The following is a 14,370-nucleotide window of genomic DNA, read 5'->3' as shown; positions in this document are numbered from 1 at the left end:
AATGTTATTTACGCTTCTTTCGTGAATGCATAGCAGATCGAAGAGAGTTGCTATGCGATTTTACTGCACTTAGCTCTGGTACAGCGTTCGTCACCTTCACAGGGGAAAATGTGGAGCTCTGCATTCCTGAACAAATGTGCCTTTTTTTAACCATTCTAGCAAATAATATACCATCTTTCGTTATGAATCACCTCCGCACGCAGGCATCATGCTTGAACATGCTTAGTAAGTTCACCTTACAGAAACCAAAACCGCTTGCCGTGTTTCTTGCTTCCAAGAGCAATGGAGCTGTACCGGACCCTAACCGCGCAGCACACATGGAAGCCTTGCTCAGTTCTCACTTTGCAGCCGCCTGCCGTTGATGGTCGGTCTGTCCGCTGCCGCCGTTGTTTTGCGATCTGACACTGGCTGCGAGCGCGCTGACGCGACGACAGCAGATGCCGCTGGTCGCGAGTACTGTTTCAAGTGTGGGACCGAGGCGGTCGCGATGTTCGCAGGGCCCTGTCTGTACGTCCCAACAGGTGAGACGACGTGTCCCTTCGCGAGCGACTGCGGTTTTCTTTTTTAGCCGTGTTTCATGTTTCACATCGCCTGATTTTTAGTCGCACAGGCTGGCTGGCGTCACAGAGGCGCGAGGAGGTTCACACGCCATTGGCAAATGCACCCTGTAGCGCTAACGTCGCACATTTTCACGCATTCGCGGGCGCGACTTCGGTACTGTTATCAAAGCTGCCTTGTCAGCTGTTTCGTGACACAGCTGTCAACCTTGTGTCATGACGTATAAATCGACTTCCCGACACATTGCAAACCATCATTTAGTGGATACTGGTTCAGCATGTAATAAGAGTAGTACAGCGATCAAACTTACGTGGTAGCAACGAACTTCCACGCTAACGACAAAGAAAGCTAAGATACTTCTTCATGTTTCAAAAACAAATCGCAGCCGGAAAAAAAGCAAGAACAGAGCCAACAAATAACAAAAGACGGGTAGAGGAAGAGCCGCTTTGCTGAAGGAATCAGCGTAACGACGCCCTGACAGCCTGGCCGGTGCCGCGCTTTCTTTTTATGCACGCGCGGCATGTCCGAGGTTGGGCTGGAAACAGAAAGGAAATCGGCCGAGAGGGAGGTGGCTGACATCATGCTGGTGCCTTGCTGTGTTGCGTAAGCGAAACCACCGCCGAATTATGCCACCGGCGCGCGCGCGTGCGCGCTCACGTAGTGTTCTCTTCGATGAGCCCATTGTCTTAAGGGCCCGGCTGGCAGCGTGGGCTGGTCTTCCTTGGCAGAAAACCCAAAAGGGCTGCCGCGCTTCTCCGGTGAATCCGGGCTAATGGACCGCTCCGATGGGGGATGCTAAGAGTCACGTGATCTCTCTCCAGCTCCGAGAGAGTCACGTGGGTGGTGCCCGTTCGCTCGCGCCGATTTCTCCATTGTCTCGAGCACGCTTGCCCGACCTCGTTCGTTGGTCGGCCCAGCGGGGCGCAGTCGCTTTTTAGCGGCCGCTCCTGTCTCGTCGGGCCTTCGGGGAGCTTCCTCAGCGGCTCTGTTGCCTCACGCTCCCGAACCGCCGTGCCCTCTGGTGTTGCGGCCAGCTGCTCCTGGAATGTGTGCGCGCACTCCGGGCGGCTCGGTGGGAGGCCCCGGCGCGGCTGGGGTGCCAGTCTGAAGTCCACCATCGGCGACTTTGTGCTTTCGATGAGCTAACACACGCAGCAACCGCACGCTCCCGAGCTCTCGGTGTTTCGCCACAGGTGTGCGACTCTGTTGTTTGCGCCCGCATAGCACGCACGTGCGGGAACGCAAACGTCGTTGTCCACTGTGCGGGTCTTATAGACGACGCGACGCGAGTTTGCTATACATGAAAAGCTGCCGCCACCCCAACATACCAAAAAGACTTCGGGTGGCCTCCTGTTGCCGCGGGAACACAAACAGCTGTCAGGCCAGGTCGTTATGAGCACATGGACAGGGCGTTTGGCGTGATCGGCTCCAAAGCCTTTTACTATGTTTGGATTCCGCTCGCTACTCATGAAAGTCAACACTATCGGCAGGCATTCTTGGACCTTGCGTGACTTTCACTGCAACGCGGCTTTACTTACCCGTTTCGCTTACGTCAACTTATATCGATTTGACGTGGGGAAAAGAGGTCTCGCATTCTTTAAGCGTTGGGATGCAAACTTACGCTTACAGTTCTGATAAAACGCAATTCCGCCATAACATGCAAACGCATGGACGCGGTCGCGCCCTGATTTAGGCTTGCTGCTCATTAGGCCGAACTCAGATTCCCCTATGCAAAATACGCGTGAAACTCGGAAAGGCTGTAATATAGGCGACCACTAATATTTTCTTCTATATAAAACCTATAACCAAATTCTATTGAGTGATGGTCGCAGAATGTTGATTTAGACCATGAGGTATCTTGTACAATGTGACCAAAATATCAGAATAGAAGATTTAACCAGCAAGTTTATATCTGTGAAACAAAGACGGTCCTTACAGTTCTGTAAGCTATATCATAGTTTAAAACAGACAAATCAGCATATCATATTACAGTTTACATCTATTTGTCACCTCTGTTGCGCGAGTTTTGTGAAAGTTCCGTTCACAAAGTACCACTATGGCTGAAAGTGGAAGTGTTGAGTCAGATTCGGCCCCTTTAATTCAGAATTGCTTTTCAGAATAGCTATATCACTTTCTTGAACTTGTAACTTTCGTTTTGGTTTATCGATTTCAGTCGATTTTATTTTTTTTAATAAAAAAATTTGACAATATATCCCTGCCTGAAAATAAATTAAGTGGCAGTCACCTTCTAGTGCTTAAATTTTTCATTTAGATGCACTAATAAATGCACTAAATTTTACTAAAGATGGTTCAGTGGTTGTCTGATGAAAGAGTTTCTCTGTCTTGCATCTGTTTGAAAAGGAAAGAGAAAACGAAACATGGGTAAAGAAAGAAAACTTTTATCCTGGCTCTTATTTCGAAACGCTAGTTCACTTCGTATTTCGTGAACCTTGGCTCCCATGACTTAGTTCGGTATGTAGCAGACTAACAGAGTGTCTTCGCGATGTTACCAGAAACGCGCTTTTCGTCGTGGCGTTGGACTGATAATCACAATGGTCATCAGCGTCTGCTCAATGAGAGAGATGTAAGAGTAAAAACAGGCTGGCCAAACAAACTGTGATGCCTGTGCTTCCGAACCATCAGTTCCACCAAGTGCAGTGGAGAGACCCTCTGTGCACATTCTAGCATGGAAAGTGACAAAGAATGCGCTTTTGTGGTCTCCTTTCGGCGCAAGTCGTCACGTCAGTGCCGTCCCTACACGGAAGAACCGTTTGCTCACTTCGGCAGAGTTTGCGCACGGCGCTTTAGTTGTTTGTAGCGCAAGCACGCGTCGGGCCTTCTTTCTGTTCTTTCGCCGAGCTTTTTTTTTTTTTTTTTTTTTTAAGTCACGCTTTTCTTCAGCAGTGGTAGCTCGTTGCTCGTTCTTGCTTACCCTAAGTGCTTTGGCTGTGCACTTTGGATGACAGATCATTGGGCCTAGAAACCGGGCGCCAAAAACCAAAACAAGGAGGCCGTTTTCCTATCTTTTCTCTCCTCCCGCCGATCCCCAAGTGTTTCTCGTGCCGCGGGTTTAATTACTGCCTTTCCGCTTCTCTCCGCCACTCCCCTCGCGGTCAGGACGTGCCTGGTGCGCGGCGGTGCCCCTTTGAAGTGGGTGCGCCTGCCAGCGTTGTTCGCCGGTGCGCCATGGTTGTGCTGCACCCCCCCCCCCCTGCATCTGGCCTTATCGCCTCGACGAGTCTGTCTCGTCACACTTCCCTTTCGACTTCTTTAACGGCGTGGCTCTTTCAACCCTTATTTCTGCAGCGGCGGCGGCTGCCGAGGTCCAGAGAGGGTGCGATAAAGCGGCGCAGGCGGAGGGCCGTCCCTAATCCGGCAGAGTGATCAGGTGCCTTACGGGGCCGCATCCGTTTTACGCTCCTTTTCTTTTTTTCTCCTTCCCTTGTGTTAATCGTTTCTCGTTCCCTTATGTTTATCTTGTCTCGTGCGGGTTCTTGCTACCATCTGTAATCTCAGCTATGCGGCACCACGCGCATAAGCGCCGACATACACATCCTCCGAGTGGCTGACGCGAAAAAAGCAAAAATAGTAATCGCGCGACCGGCAGCGTCTCTGGTGTTCCGCACTTTGCGTTCGTGAACGAAGTGCATTAGGCGATAATTGCCTTTTTTCTTTGCGCACTGGGATAAGCGGGGAGTTTCTTTCTGCAAATCGTGTTCTTGAATATATGCGTATACAAAAAATAGTAAGAGTTGGTATGTAGGGGTTAACTGAGGGTCCAGACGGAGGCGGTTGAAAGCAGCCGGCTTCCGGCTACTTTATTTCACTTATGAAGAAAATAGTCACACTGTCGCTACGCGAGCGGTGTTCCCTTAGACGGAGCAGCGGCCTCAGCACGAAGTGCATCTAACACCCTGAACTTTGCTAAGCAAACAGTTCAGCGTGGAATATAACCATGACAAACGCCCTAAAGCGAGCTTTCGGCCAGAGCAAAGAGGAGATACAGAGCGCTTCCCGTCGGCGGCATGTTACAGTAAACATACGTACGAAGTGAGCGTCATTATTATTTTTTTTCTCGAGGATTATCTCTAATCTAAAGAGGTGCAACGAGCAGAAGAGCGGACCGCTTCGCTCTGTATACTACTCACAAATGCCAAACTCATCTTCATTTAGCTTTACTTCACGGTTCCGCGTTAGGTTGTTCGCTTGAACTACGGCGTTGTTTACCCATGGTCCCGTTTCCTTGCTTTCTGGTGACGGGCTTTATAGACCCTGCCGCACTTGATAAGTGGCACACGGTCGAAGCAATTTTCGGCAACTTTTGCAAGGCTAGGTCCTCCTGCGGCAAGCAACACTCCTCCTCCTCCTCTTGGTATCCTTTCTGGAAGACGACAGCGAGGGATGCACATTCTCGTAAACACGTGCTTGAATGCAACTGGCCATCTGCTACTGAGATTCGGGACAACCACAGCATGCTTCTCTTTGCACCAGCTACAAGACACTGTTTTGGTGTTCAGTGCTTATTTTTACGTTCATTCTCGGCCCCCATACGTTGGCGTTATCATGAAAATGACTTAATTAGCCTGTAGCCAACAGCATTCTCTCGCAGTCTTCGTTGATAGAGCCCGCACATTCTTTCAAGCTATAGCTCGATTCGCGAAAGCGTAAGTATAGAATAAGCGGGCGTCCGCGACCACCTGCATTGTGTTCTCGCGCGCTGCAAATCTCTCCCTATCTCTCGCACTCGATACAGGAAGCACAATTATCGCAGCATTTCCACTATAGTCTATCAGTTGTATACGCACGCGAAAAACGAATACCCCTTTCCCCACGCGCGCCTGGCGAAAGCAAGGTCATGCAAAAACGAGGAAGCTGCGTATCTGGCAAAAAGATTGTTGCTAAATGCAGGGCTCATGTTCACTCTCAGGGCAAACGAGCTCTTTAGCACCTGGGCAGAGAAGGAGGGGTCCACCGTTTGCATTCGTTTTTTTTTTTTCTACTTTTTTTCGGGAACGTCCCGAGCAGTGCCGAGCAAGTAGTAGCACATGCGGCTCGTTCGAGGTTGACCTGGTGCGTCGACAGCCTGATAGATGGCAGCGCACGTGGCCCACTCGGAAAAAGCGAGCGCGGTGACTCGTGAACTAGTTTGCAGGCGACGGCGGCCCAGACAGCTGCCGGACGGGCCGCGCCGCTGCAGAAGCTTCGGCGCTCATTTGCATCCCTGCGAAGACGCTGTTTGCGCGGCGGCGGCACCACCCCTGTCTTTCCCCGGCTCCTTTCGCGCCTAATGATCTGGCATTGAAGAATTAAGGAGCGTCACGGGCTGTTGTCAGCGCTGTTTTTCCAATTTCTTCGTTTCACCCGCTATGTACGCGGGTATACAGCAATGTTGGCACCAACCTAAGGAACGTCCTGTTGCACATATAGCCAGGTGCGGCTGTTACCGCGGCCGATATTCTGTACGGGAAACTTTCGAGGATGTTCATAATGTGTGTTCATATTGCGTTCATACGTTCATATTGCGGTCCTAAATGCTGTCGTGCATATCCTTGTAGAAATTGCGCTAAAAATCGAGTTATTACATCTAGGCATACCACTTACTAGACGCCATGAAAACTTGATGTAGGTATAACACCTCGTGAAGGATTTTCTCGGCCATTGCTCTTGTACCCCTTGAATGTCCTTCAGTAAGGTAAGCAGGGCACAAGACCTCAGCTCACTATACATCTGTGCGCTCAGTCTTCTGTTCGCACGACTAAGGAACGCGTCGACGCAGTGATTATTACACAGACTGAACCACGGAGCTCCGTACTCTGGGCGGCACCGCAGCCCCCGGCGTTGCGCCGTGTAGCGACCAGGCCCATTGTGCAAAGTTATGGACGGGCGAGCGCGCGGGCTGTATCGTATACATACCGCCGCTTAACGACGCCCGTCGTCAAAGGGAGCACAAGGCTGATCCCTATTGGCGCTCGCTGTTTGGAACAGGCTCGTATATAGCCCCGCTTGATACGCTGTTTCTAAGTTTAGGTACGGACGTTGCAAGGCACTACATGGCCCTACCGCCGTCAGCCACGCCCTTCTGCCTCGCAGCTAGTGCGTCTGGGCTGGGTATGAATGCCTGAGGACGGCTGCGCCATTTCATAATTGCACCACGAAGGCACTGCACGCGGCGCCCCAGCACACATTGGGAGAAGATATACGGCCCGACTTCTCACCCTCTTCGTGGGGGCAGTGTAGGACCTCGCTTTGCGTAACGAAAGATAAGCGCTTCTATGCGAAACCGCGCACTTTTGTGTAGATACATGTAGGCAAGCTGATTACTGCCAAGCGTCCAAATATGACCCTCGAAACGCAGTGGCTCTCGTTGTCTTCTGATGAAAGCGTGCCGCACAAAGACCGGGGAACCGATGAACAGGAAGCACTCGTTTCTGCGCATATCCGGCGCTTCAGGCAACATCGAGGCACGTAGTTCATAATTGTTTTCTTTGGTGGGTGGCGCATTACTCCACCCTGACATGCCTTCATTGACAAGCATATTCTGATGCTCCACCCAGGGCAAACCGGAAGTCGATGACACCGTATAAGTTATGCCCTTCGACTTCCGCTCTTTTTGCCAGCTCTTGCGATTTGACGACTGAAGTTCGTAGAACAGAGCAACGATTTATGCATTATATTTATACATACGTACATGGCCTCTTTTTCAGCGCATCGATATGACGCCGTCGGCGTTGCTACTGTTATCTGTAGTGAAATTTCTTGAACACTATAACAGTCGGCATGAAAGGAAGCAGGTGACATGAGTATTTCCCATGACACATCAATTTTTCATTCGGGGGGGGGGGGGGGGGGGGGGGCTTCTGGCATAATTAGGAAAACGCAGTGGTGCAATACAACACACCTCTTTAGGACTATCGACACTGCGGAACATGCTTCGCAACAACTGACCAACGTATTCGTCAGCATCTACGTTGCTAATGGCGGCCCATTCACACTGGGTAACCAAGTGGTCGGACGTCAAACGCTGCTTTTCACTAGAGTTGTTGGATTATGTGTCTCATCAAAGGTGATGACTCATCAACACGCTCTGTCAATACGACCCCAGCACGTCTAGCCTACTGCAGCGTCGTAGTTGTATTTTCCCGAATTAGCGCAAAAATGCCGCAAGCACCACAGTGGAAGAATCTTTTCAACGCATTGGGCGGCTTTTCGGCAAGCGCCCGCGAGGAGCTTCACCCAAAAAAGAACAATAAAATTCTGCCGAAACAGCTTAGCTCCCTCAAGGTGTGCTATGGAAAAGAGATACCTAATGTCCCTGGATATTTTTACAGGAGGCATAACACTAGAAATACCAAGAAAAGAACGTATAGCCGTACGTGTTGACGAATGCTGTTGCTGGATTTTGTTGCCGACGCTGTCACACTGACCACACCACTGCTATTGCAAACGTCGTTTTGCAGTGCGACAGGATGTTTGGCAGCACATCACATTGACCAGCGGTTGGAGGATATCTTGCCTGGCTGTTGGAGAACACTTTGCGCGGAGCGAATGATCACTAGCCATCCTTTCACACATTTGAGCTTTGGCAGTAACAACGACGTTGCCCAGTGTGACAACCTCGGCAACGAAACCGGGCGGCAGCGTTGGCCAAAATATGCAGCCGTGTTCATTTCTTGGTATATGGCCATGCGTTCGTGCTTTCATATTCCGTGACGATATCTTTTCTGTAAGGCTTCGGTATAGGATAGTTTTGTGTGTGGGCTTTTTTTGGCGGGTACTCTTCGTGGTATGCTATAAAGACTGAATTGCATTTTGTTTTAACTTTACTCCAATACTTATGGCCTGATCTGTAAGTCCCTAATGGTGATGATGACGGCCGGGTTAACTTTACTCCACTACTTATGACCTGAGCTGTAAGCTCCTAATGGTGATGATGACGGCCGGGCGCCCCGCTGAATTGCATCACTATAGATATTTCTGCATACGTTAAGGTGGTGGCCCGTGCGGAGGCCGAATTTATTATTTCCATAAAGACGTCTACTATTTCGCCTAGAGAACACGTTCTTAAGCAGCTGTTGGACTTCCAGTGCGACAAGGCCACGTACACCACGTTTCTCGGGTTGGTTGCGTGCAGTGCTGGTCAACTTATTGCCTAATGCAAAAGGGCATTTGCTCCCCAACGTTGAATCTTGGTGAGAGGTACGCACAGGTAGTATTAGAAAGAATCGGGAATAGTAATGGAAGCGGCTTGGGCAAATAATATGTCACAAGACCTGCTGAAAATCTGCTAAAGAAATGCCTCGGCGTTCGAGTTAGGATCGTCCACAATTTTAAGAGGCACGCTATGGGAAACTGTCAAGTGGAAAGCCAGTGTGTACCGTAGCGCATTTTAATGTCGCATATTACTAGTCTTATGATTTCTGTTAAGCCGGCATGATGACTACTCCTCGGCTTCAATTTGGCAAGTACAACATGTGCCCTAACGCTAGTAATGAAACAGTTAATTAGCATACTTGAATTAATTAGAAAAATTATCGTTAAAATTTTTCTTGCTGCTAATGTCTGCCTATATAGCCACGTAGAAGCCTATCAGAATGATCACAGCTGAAATCCTGTGTTTACGTACTGATTGTAAAGTAAATACCTGAAAACAGTCGGCCTTCATCCCACCAGACCACCGGACTGTGATTCCTGGCTCTCGGAGACCAATCATCGAGCACTATTGATGTACATTGCTGAAACTGGCCTGCATTTATATATTTAATAGATTATGCTGTTGGGCAAACTTTCAAAAAATACACAAGTTAATCTAGCGCCGTTCAAGAGACGGGTAACTGCAGCTTATGTACGAAGTGGGTATGTAGGAACTGCAGCCACACTGGATGCACTTGTTGGACGTATGCATGTGTTTGCCCGAGTCTTGAGTGAGTGTGTAGCGATATTGTTGCTCTGTAGTACATAATCCTCGGTTTTCTGTTATCCGTGTATTAAAGAGTAAAAGAACGTTGTGCTATAGCTCAGCGGTTGAGGCTTCCGGCTCCCAACTGCGCATTACCGCAGGGTTACGAGTTGAATCCCTAGTAAGGGAAAAATTGTGTTTTTCTTCGCCAAGGTGAAGCTTCACCAAGCTTCACCACGGGGAAGGACGGACACCGCAAACCCAGCTTCTATCGCTGAACTGCTGTCGCTGTAATACGATAATAATATAAATAATATATAATGTTGTGCTGTCAGAGAACCAAGCAGGTTGTTGACTAAGGGTCACACTTGCATGCCAAATAAAAAGTTTGCGCGGCAAGTGAGAAGCATCATTCGTCCTCTCGAGCGGCACAGGAGTTAATTTACGCTTGTACTGCGCGGCTATTGAAAGCTGTGGTGGGATATGCATTCATAGCACGAACAATTGCAACCCCATCTTCTATATTTATTTTATTCTTTCACTTTATTTCTTACCTTTTAGAAGCACTATTAAAGCGCGAAGTTGTATCTTCGCACCTCCCCGCCTAACTACGGTCAGATCACCGAACTTGCAGGGTCTCGTGGAGTCTGTACTGCTCTTGCACTGGCAGCGTGTGTCAAGCCAAAGCAGACAGAAAGGGCGATCGAGTGGCCATCTTCGTTTCGTTTCTTTCACTCGACAATGGCGGACCCCTGATCGTCCAAAGTGCGGCTGTCAGTGACGACAAGGACCTTGAAATGTACTTTCGGCGCTCGCTTCAGTGATCGAGAATCCCGGTTTTGACAGCTCCGGCTCTCCGAAATAGGACAACTATAGCCTCTGGAGTTGATCTGCCATGCTCGTTGCTTTTCGTTCTCGCTTCTTTCTTTTCTTTGTGCGTCCCTTCTCCAACAGCGAAACGTTTGGATACGTGTGCGACGCCACGCTAGTCCCTTTGTGAAAGTGTTAAGCAAGTTCAGTATACGTGTGAAGCAAGATCTATAGCGTGACAACGCTCATTCAACTCGCGTCGTGGCGCTAAGTGCACATTGCAGCCAGCATGCTTCTGACTCGTCGTTGGAGGAAGAACAGAAATAAGAAAGAAGAAAGAAAGAAAGAAAGAAAGAAAGAAAGAAAGAAAGAAAGAAAGAAAGAAAGAAAGAAAGAAAGAAAGAAAGTCTAGACGAATGGGCGGGCAGACCCAAAGCTGCGTCACGCAAACGACGTCTGACATAACCTGTACACCAGCAGAAGATGGCGGAAAAAATAGACCCTCTGGGGCACTTGATGCTTCCGACCGACCGCACTGCCAACACTCCCCCCACCCACTTTGCTCTTTGCGAGGGCACACCTCTGAGAAAGAAGACGGCATACGGTGAACGTTTTGTGCTGTGTAGAGCATCGACCTGCAGTGTAAAAGAACTCATCCGGGGATCAGCCGACGTGCTTTTTTGTGGCGCCAATGACTGAGAAGGATGCAGGTGTAATGTTCGCTAAGGTGGAGATGCGAAAATTGGTGGAGCAAAGCGAAACGCGTGGGCTTTGCAACTGGGTGTATTATTTTATGTAATCTACCGAACTGACTAAAGCCTCTAAACAGTGCCGCAGTTGATTTAAGTGTCTGGCCTCCTTTCGCGAAATTTTAAATTACCCATGATGTTCAAACTAGAACGACGTAGATGCGCAATATCTCGCCGCTGCACCCTAAATCGCTGCTGCCTTTAAGGATGATATGGCTTCGTTTCTTCTTCCTTCATAGCCAGGCTACTAAAGCCGCGGGTCACTCGCTTATCGTTAATCATTTTAACTTTCCTAGGGTGTCTGTAAAGAGTGGGACGGAGGCACTGCGTCTCTCCACTATCGCTGCTCATTAGTCAAGTCAGTTAACCTGCAGCTGATTGCGACAGGGACACGGTACCGGGTCCACAATCAAACGGGCATAAGAGCAGTCTGAATGGATCGAGATTTCTTTTCTGAAAAATATACGTATCGGTAGTACATCGACGGTTGTGAGCTAATTCGCGATAACGCTGGTTCGCGGTTTTGTGTGTTCATTTTATATATTACTATTTTGCATATGGTCGGCGTGTAGGAGACGGTCAGTTCTCAGATGCCGTCTTCTACTTGTATCAAGCATGCCCGCAAGGTTCTTCATGAGGTGAAGAACAGGAATGAAAGGGAGCCAGACTTGCTTTCGTATCACGCGCGCCGCCACCGAGCGCCGCCGATCGCCATCCTGCTCTGGGGCCTCAATTAGGCGCCCCCGTCCGCGCACTTCGGCGGCGGGGCCACCTCGCAAGAAGGCGGCCCGGGCCGGAAGCGAGGCGTCAGCCGCGCCGTGACGGAGTGTCAACGACCCCTTTCACTTTCGCTACCGCTGCCGCCGGGCCGGAGGCGAAGCAAAGTAAACAGAAAAAAATAAAAAAAAAGAAGAGAAAGGAAAACCCGAACACACTTTCGGCTGTCTCGTTTGTCATTGGGGAGCTAGGTTTGTGTCTTCAGATGTCCCTCTCATCCGGGCCCGCGCAACTGGACGCCAGGGTGCTGCGAAGGACGGTCTTACAAAGCCGCACGTATGTCAGGCGGGCTGCCCGCTCCGCAAACGATCTTTTTTTTATTTATTTATTTTTTTTTTCCTGGCGCGATGAAGCGACGGTCCTCCGCTTTGCTCTGGCCGCTCCGGGATGGTCTTGTTCGCGCGTTAGTGGCCGCGCTTTTTGCCCGAAAAGGGCGGAGGCACGCCTATTCCCGCGCCGCACAATGGGACCATTCTATTACGGAGGACAACTGCGGGAAATGTGCCCGACCTACCTCCCTTCCAGCGCAGCTCTACGCGCGCTTAATGGTGTGCGCGGAAACAACGCGCGTTCCCTCCTCGCGTGCTGGCCACGAGGAACGCGAGGATGGACGACGCGTCCTCTGACACAGGCCGCGCAATCTCGCGAGCATGGGCGCAGGATGGCTTGTGTGACAGGGCAAATATTTTTTGCGGCTGATTGGCACGCGATGCAACACCATGCGCCGCAGGTAGCGCGCGGACAAAGGATTTGGCAGGCACAACGCTGACAAGTGTGAATCGAGTTGTTTTTCGGCATCAACCGTGGACACTATTTCGCTGTCCACGTCACAAAACGAAACACTTGCGACTTGAGCTGTTGCGAACTCGGGTAGAAAGAACTCACGTTCCTACTCGCCTTAGGTTTCCAAGCTTGCGTGTGCTTCAACTCCAGCGTTCACTGTTGCCGTGTTTACACGGAAACATACGCTCATGCACATACGCGCAAAGTGCGCACGTAAGGTACTTTGCAAAACGGATAAAAGAGCTGGTCAATATTGCACTACATGTCTGCGCCTGGTGGTTCGGCACTGGTTCGTCATGTTCGACGGCAGCAGGACCAGACAAAACCCCAATAGCGCTTATCAAACTGCTGGGCCCAAAGAGCAAGGCACAGCTTGGATTGGGTGGCGACAAAGCAGGTTGAACTTTATATATAAAGGCGGACTAGTTACAGTAACTAGTGACTAGTAACAGTGACTAGTAACAGTAACAGTACGGACTAGCTACAGTAACTGTTGGTGATATGCAGAAAGGCGACGTAAGCCATAAAATTGGAGCTGTCGAATTTTGTGCAGAAATATGGTATATTGGAGGAACTGAATGGGTTCAGGCCAGTTAGGTGCCTAGAGTATAATATCTTTGCACTAAATCAGTGAATAGAGATTTCGTATAGTATACCTTTATGGATAGCATTTATAGATATTAGGGGAGCTTACGACAACGTAGAACATTGCTATATTCTCAAGCACGAGGGCACAGGTGACGATTTCGTGGAGCTGCTGAGAAAAATATATGGGGACATCCTAGTACAAATCGTATGAAAAGACCAGAAATGCGCAGAAATAGTGAAAATTCACCGAGGACTGAAGCAAAAAGTCCCTCTTTCTCCATTGTTGTTCACGCATGCATAGAAAGGCGACTGGAAAACAGTGAATTAAGTTTTTATTTATCTTACATTCATAATGGACAAAGGGCGCAACAGAGGGTACCTGTACTGATGTACTTGGACGATATAGTGCTGTTAGCGGTAATACAAAGGATGTACAGAGACTTGCGAATACGTGTGGTAACGAAGCAACATATCTATGCCTTAATTTTAGCACAGCGAAATCGGAAATTATGATTTTTCATGAAGAGACGAGTAATGTCGTGGTATAAAGCCAATAGCAAGTCATACCCATAGTCAAGCAATATACACTGGGTGCATATAGTGTGTGTACATAAACAGAGGAAAGACGTACTCAAGCATCATCCACCAAGATAATCTGAGGGTGAAAGGGAAGCGGAATGCAGCTATAATTAAACATAGAGCAATTTTTGGCTACAGTAAATATGGAATTTGGAATTCTACATTCCATAGTCCATATAGAATCTAGAATACGCAGTGGTGCGAGTAATTTGAAAAGGAGAAATGGTACCAGCTCTAACGTTCGCAAATGCCATTCTGTGCTTAAAATCAGTGATCTTGTCGCGGTTAGAAGTTAGCCAAAGGTCGATGGGCCGATTGGGATTGGAGGCCCACGGTAAAAACACAAATGAAGGCAATGCAGTGTGACATGGGTTGGGCCTCTTTTGAAGTCAGAGAAGTGCCAAGCAATATTCGTTTCGAAGAAAAACTCGGGAACGTCGATGAAAAGAAATGGGTGGATAAAGTGCAGAAATATCTGTACTTCAAAAGCGTGGACATGGAGTGGAGGAAGAGGTCAAGAAAGTTGGCAACCATGTACAGGGTAATTGAAAGTGTTTATGGACAATCCTCGGTCATCAAAAATAAATTGAGAGAAACAGAGACGGTAAATTGGATGCAAAGGATGGGAAC

At 49.1% G+C, this 14,370-nt stretch overlaps 1 protein-coding gene across 4 annotated transcripts in view; it reads left to right on the top strand.

Annotated features, from left to right (window-relative positions):
* LOC119465271 (puratrophin-1) overlaps positions 1 to 14,370 on the top strand; it is a 464,152-nt gene that overhangs the window by 356,963 nt on the left and 92,819 nt on the right. The window lies entirely within an intron of this gene.

Source organism: Dermacentor silvarum, chromosome 1 (assembly GCF_013339745.2).
Source record: "Dermacentor silvarum isolate Dsil-2018 chromosome 1, BIME_Dsil_1.4, whole genome shotgun sequence".
Classification (NCBI taxonomy): Eukaryota; Metazoa; Arthropoda; class Arachnida; order Ixodida; family Ixodidae; genus Dermacentor; species Dermacentor silvarum.
This window is presented reverse-complemented; position numbering and strand designations above follow the sequence as displayed.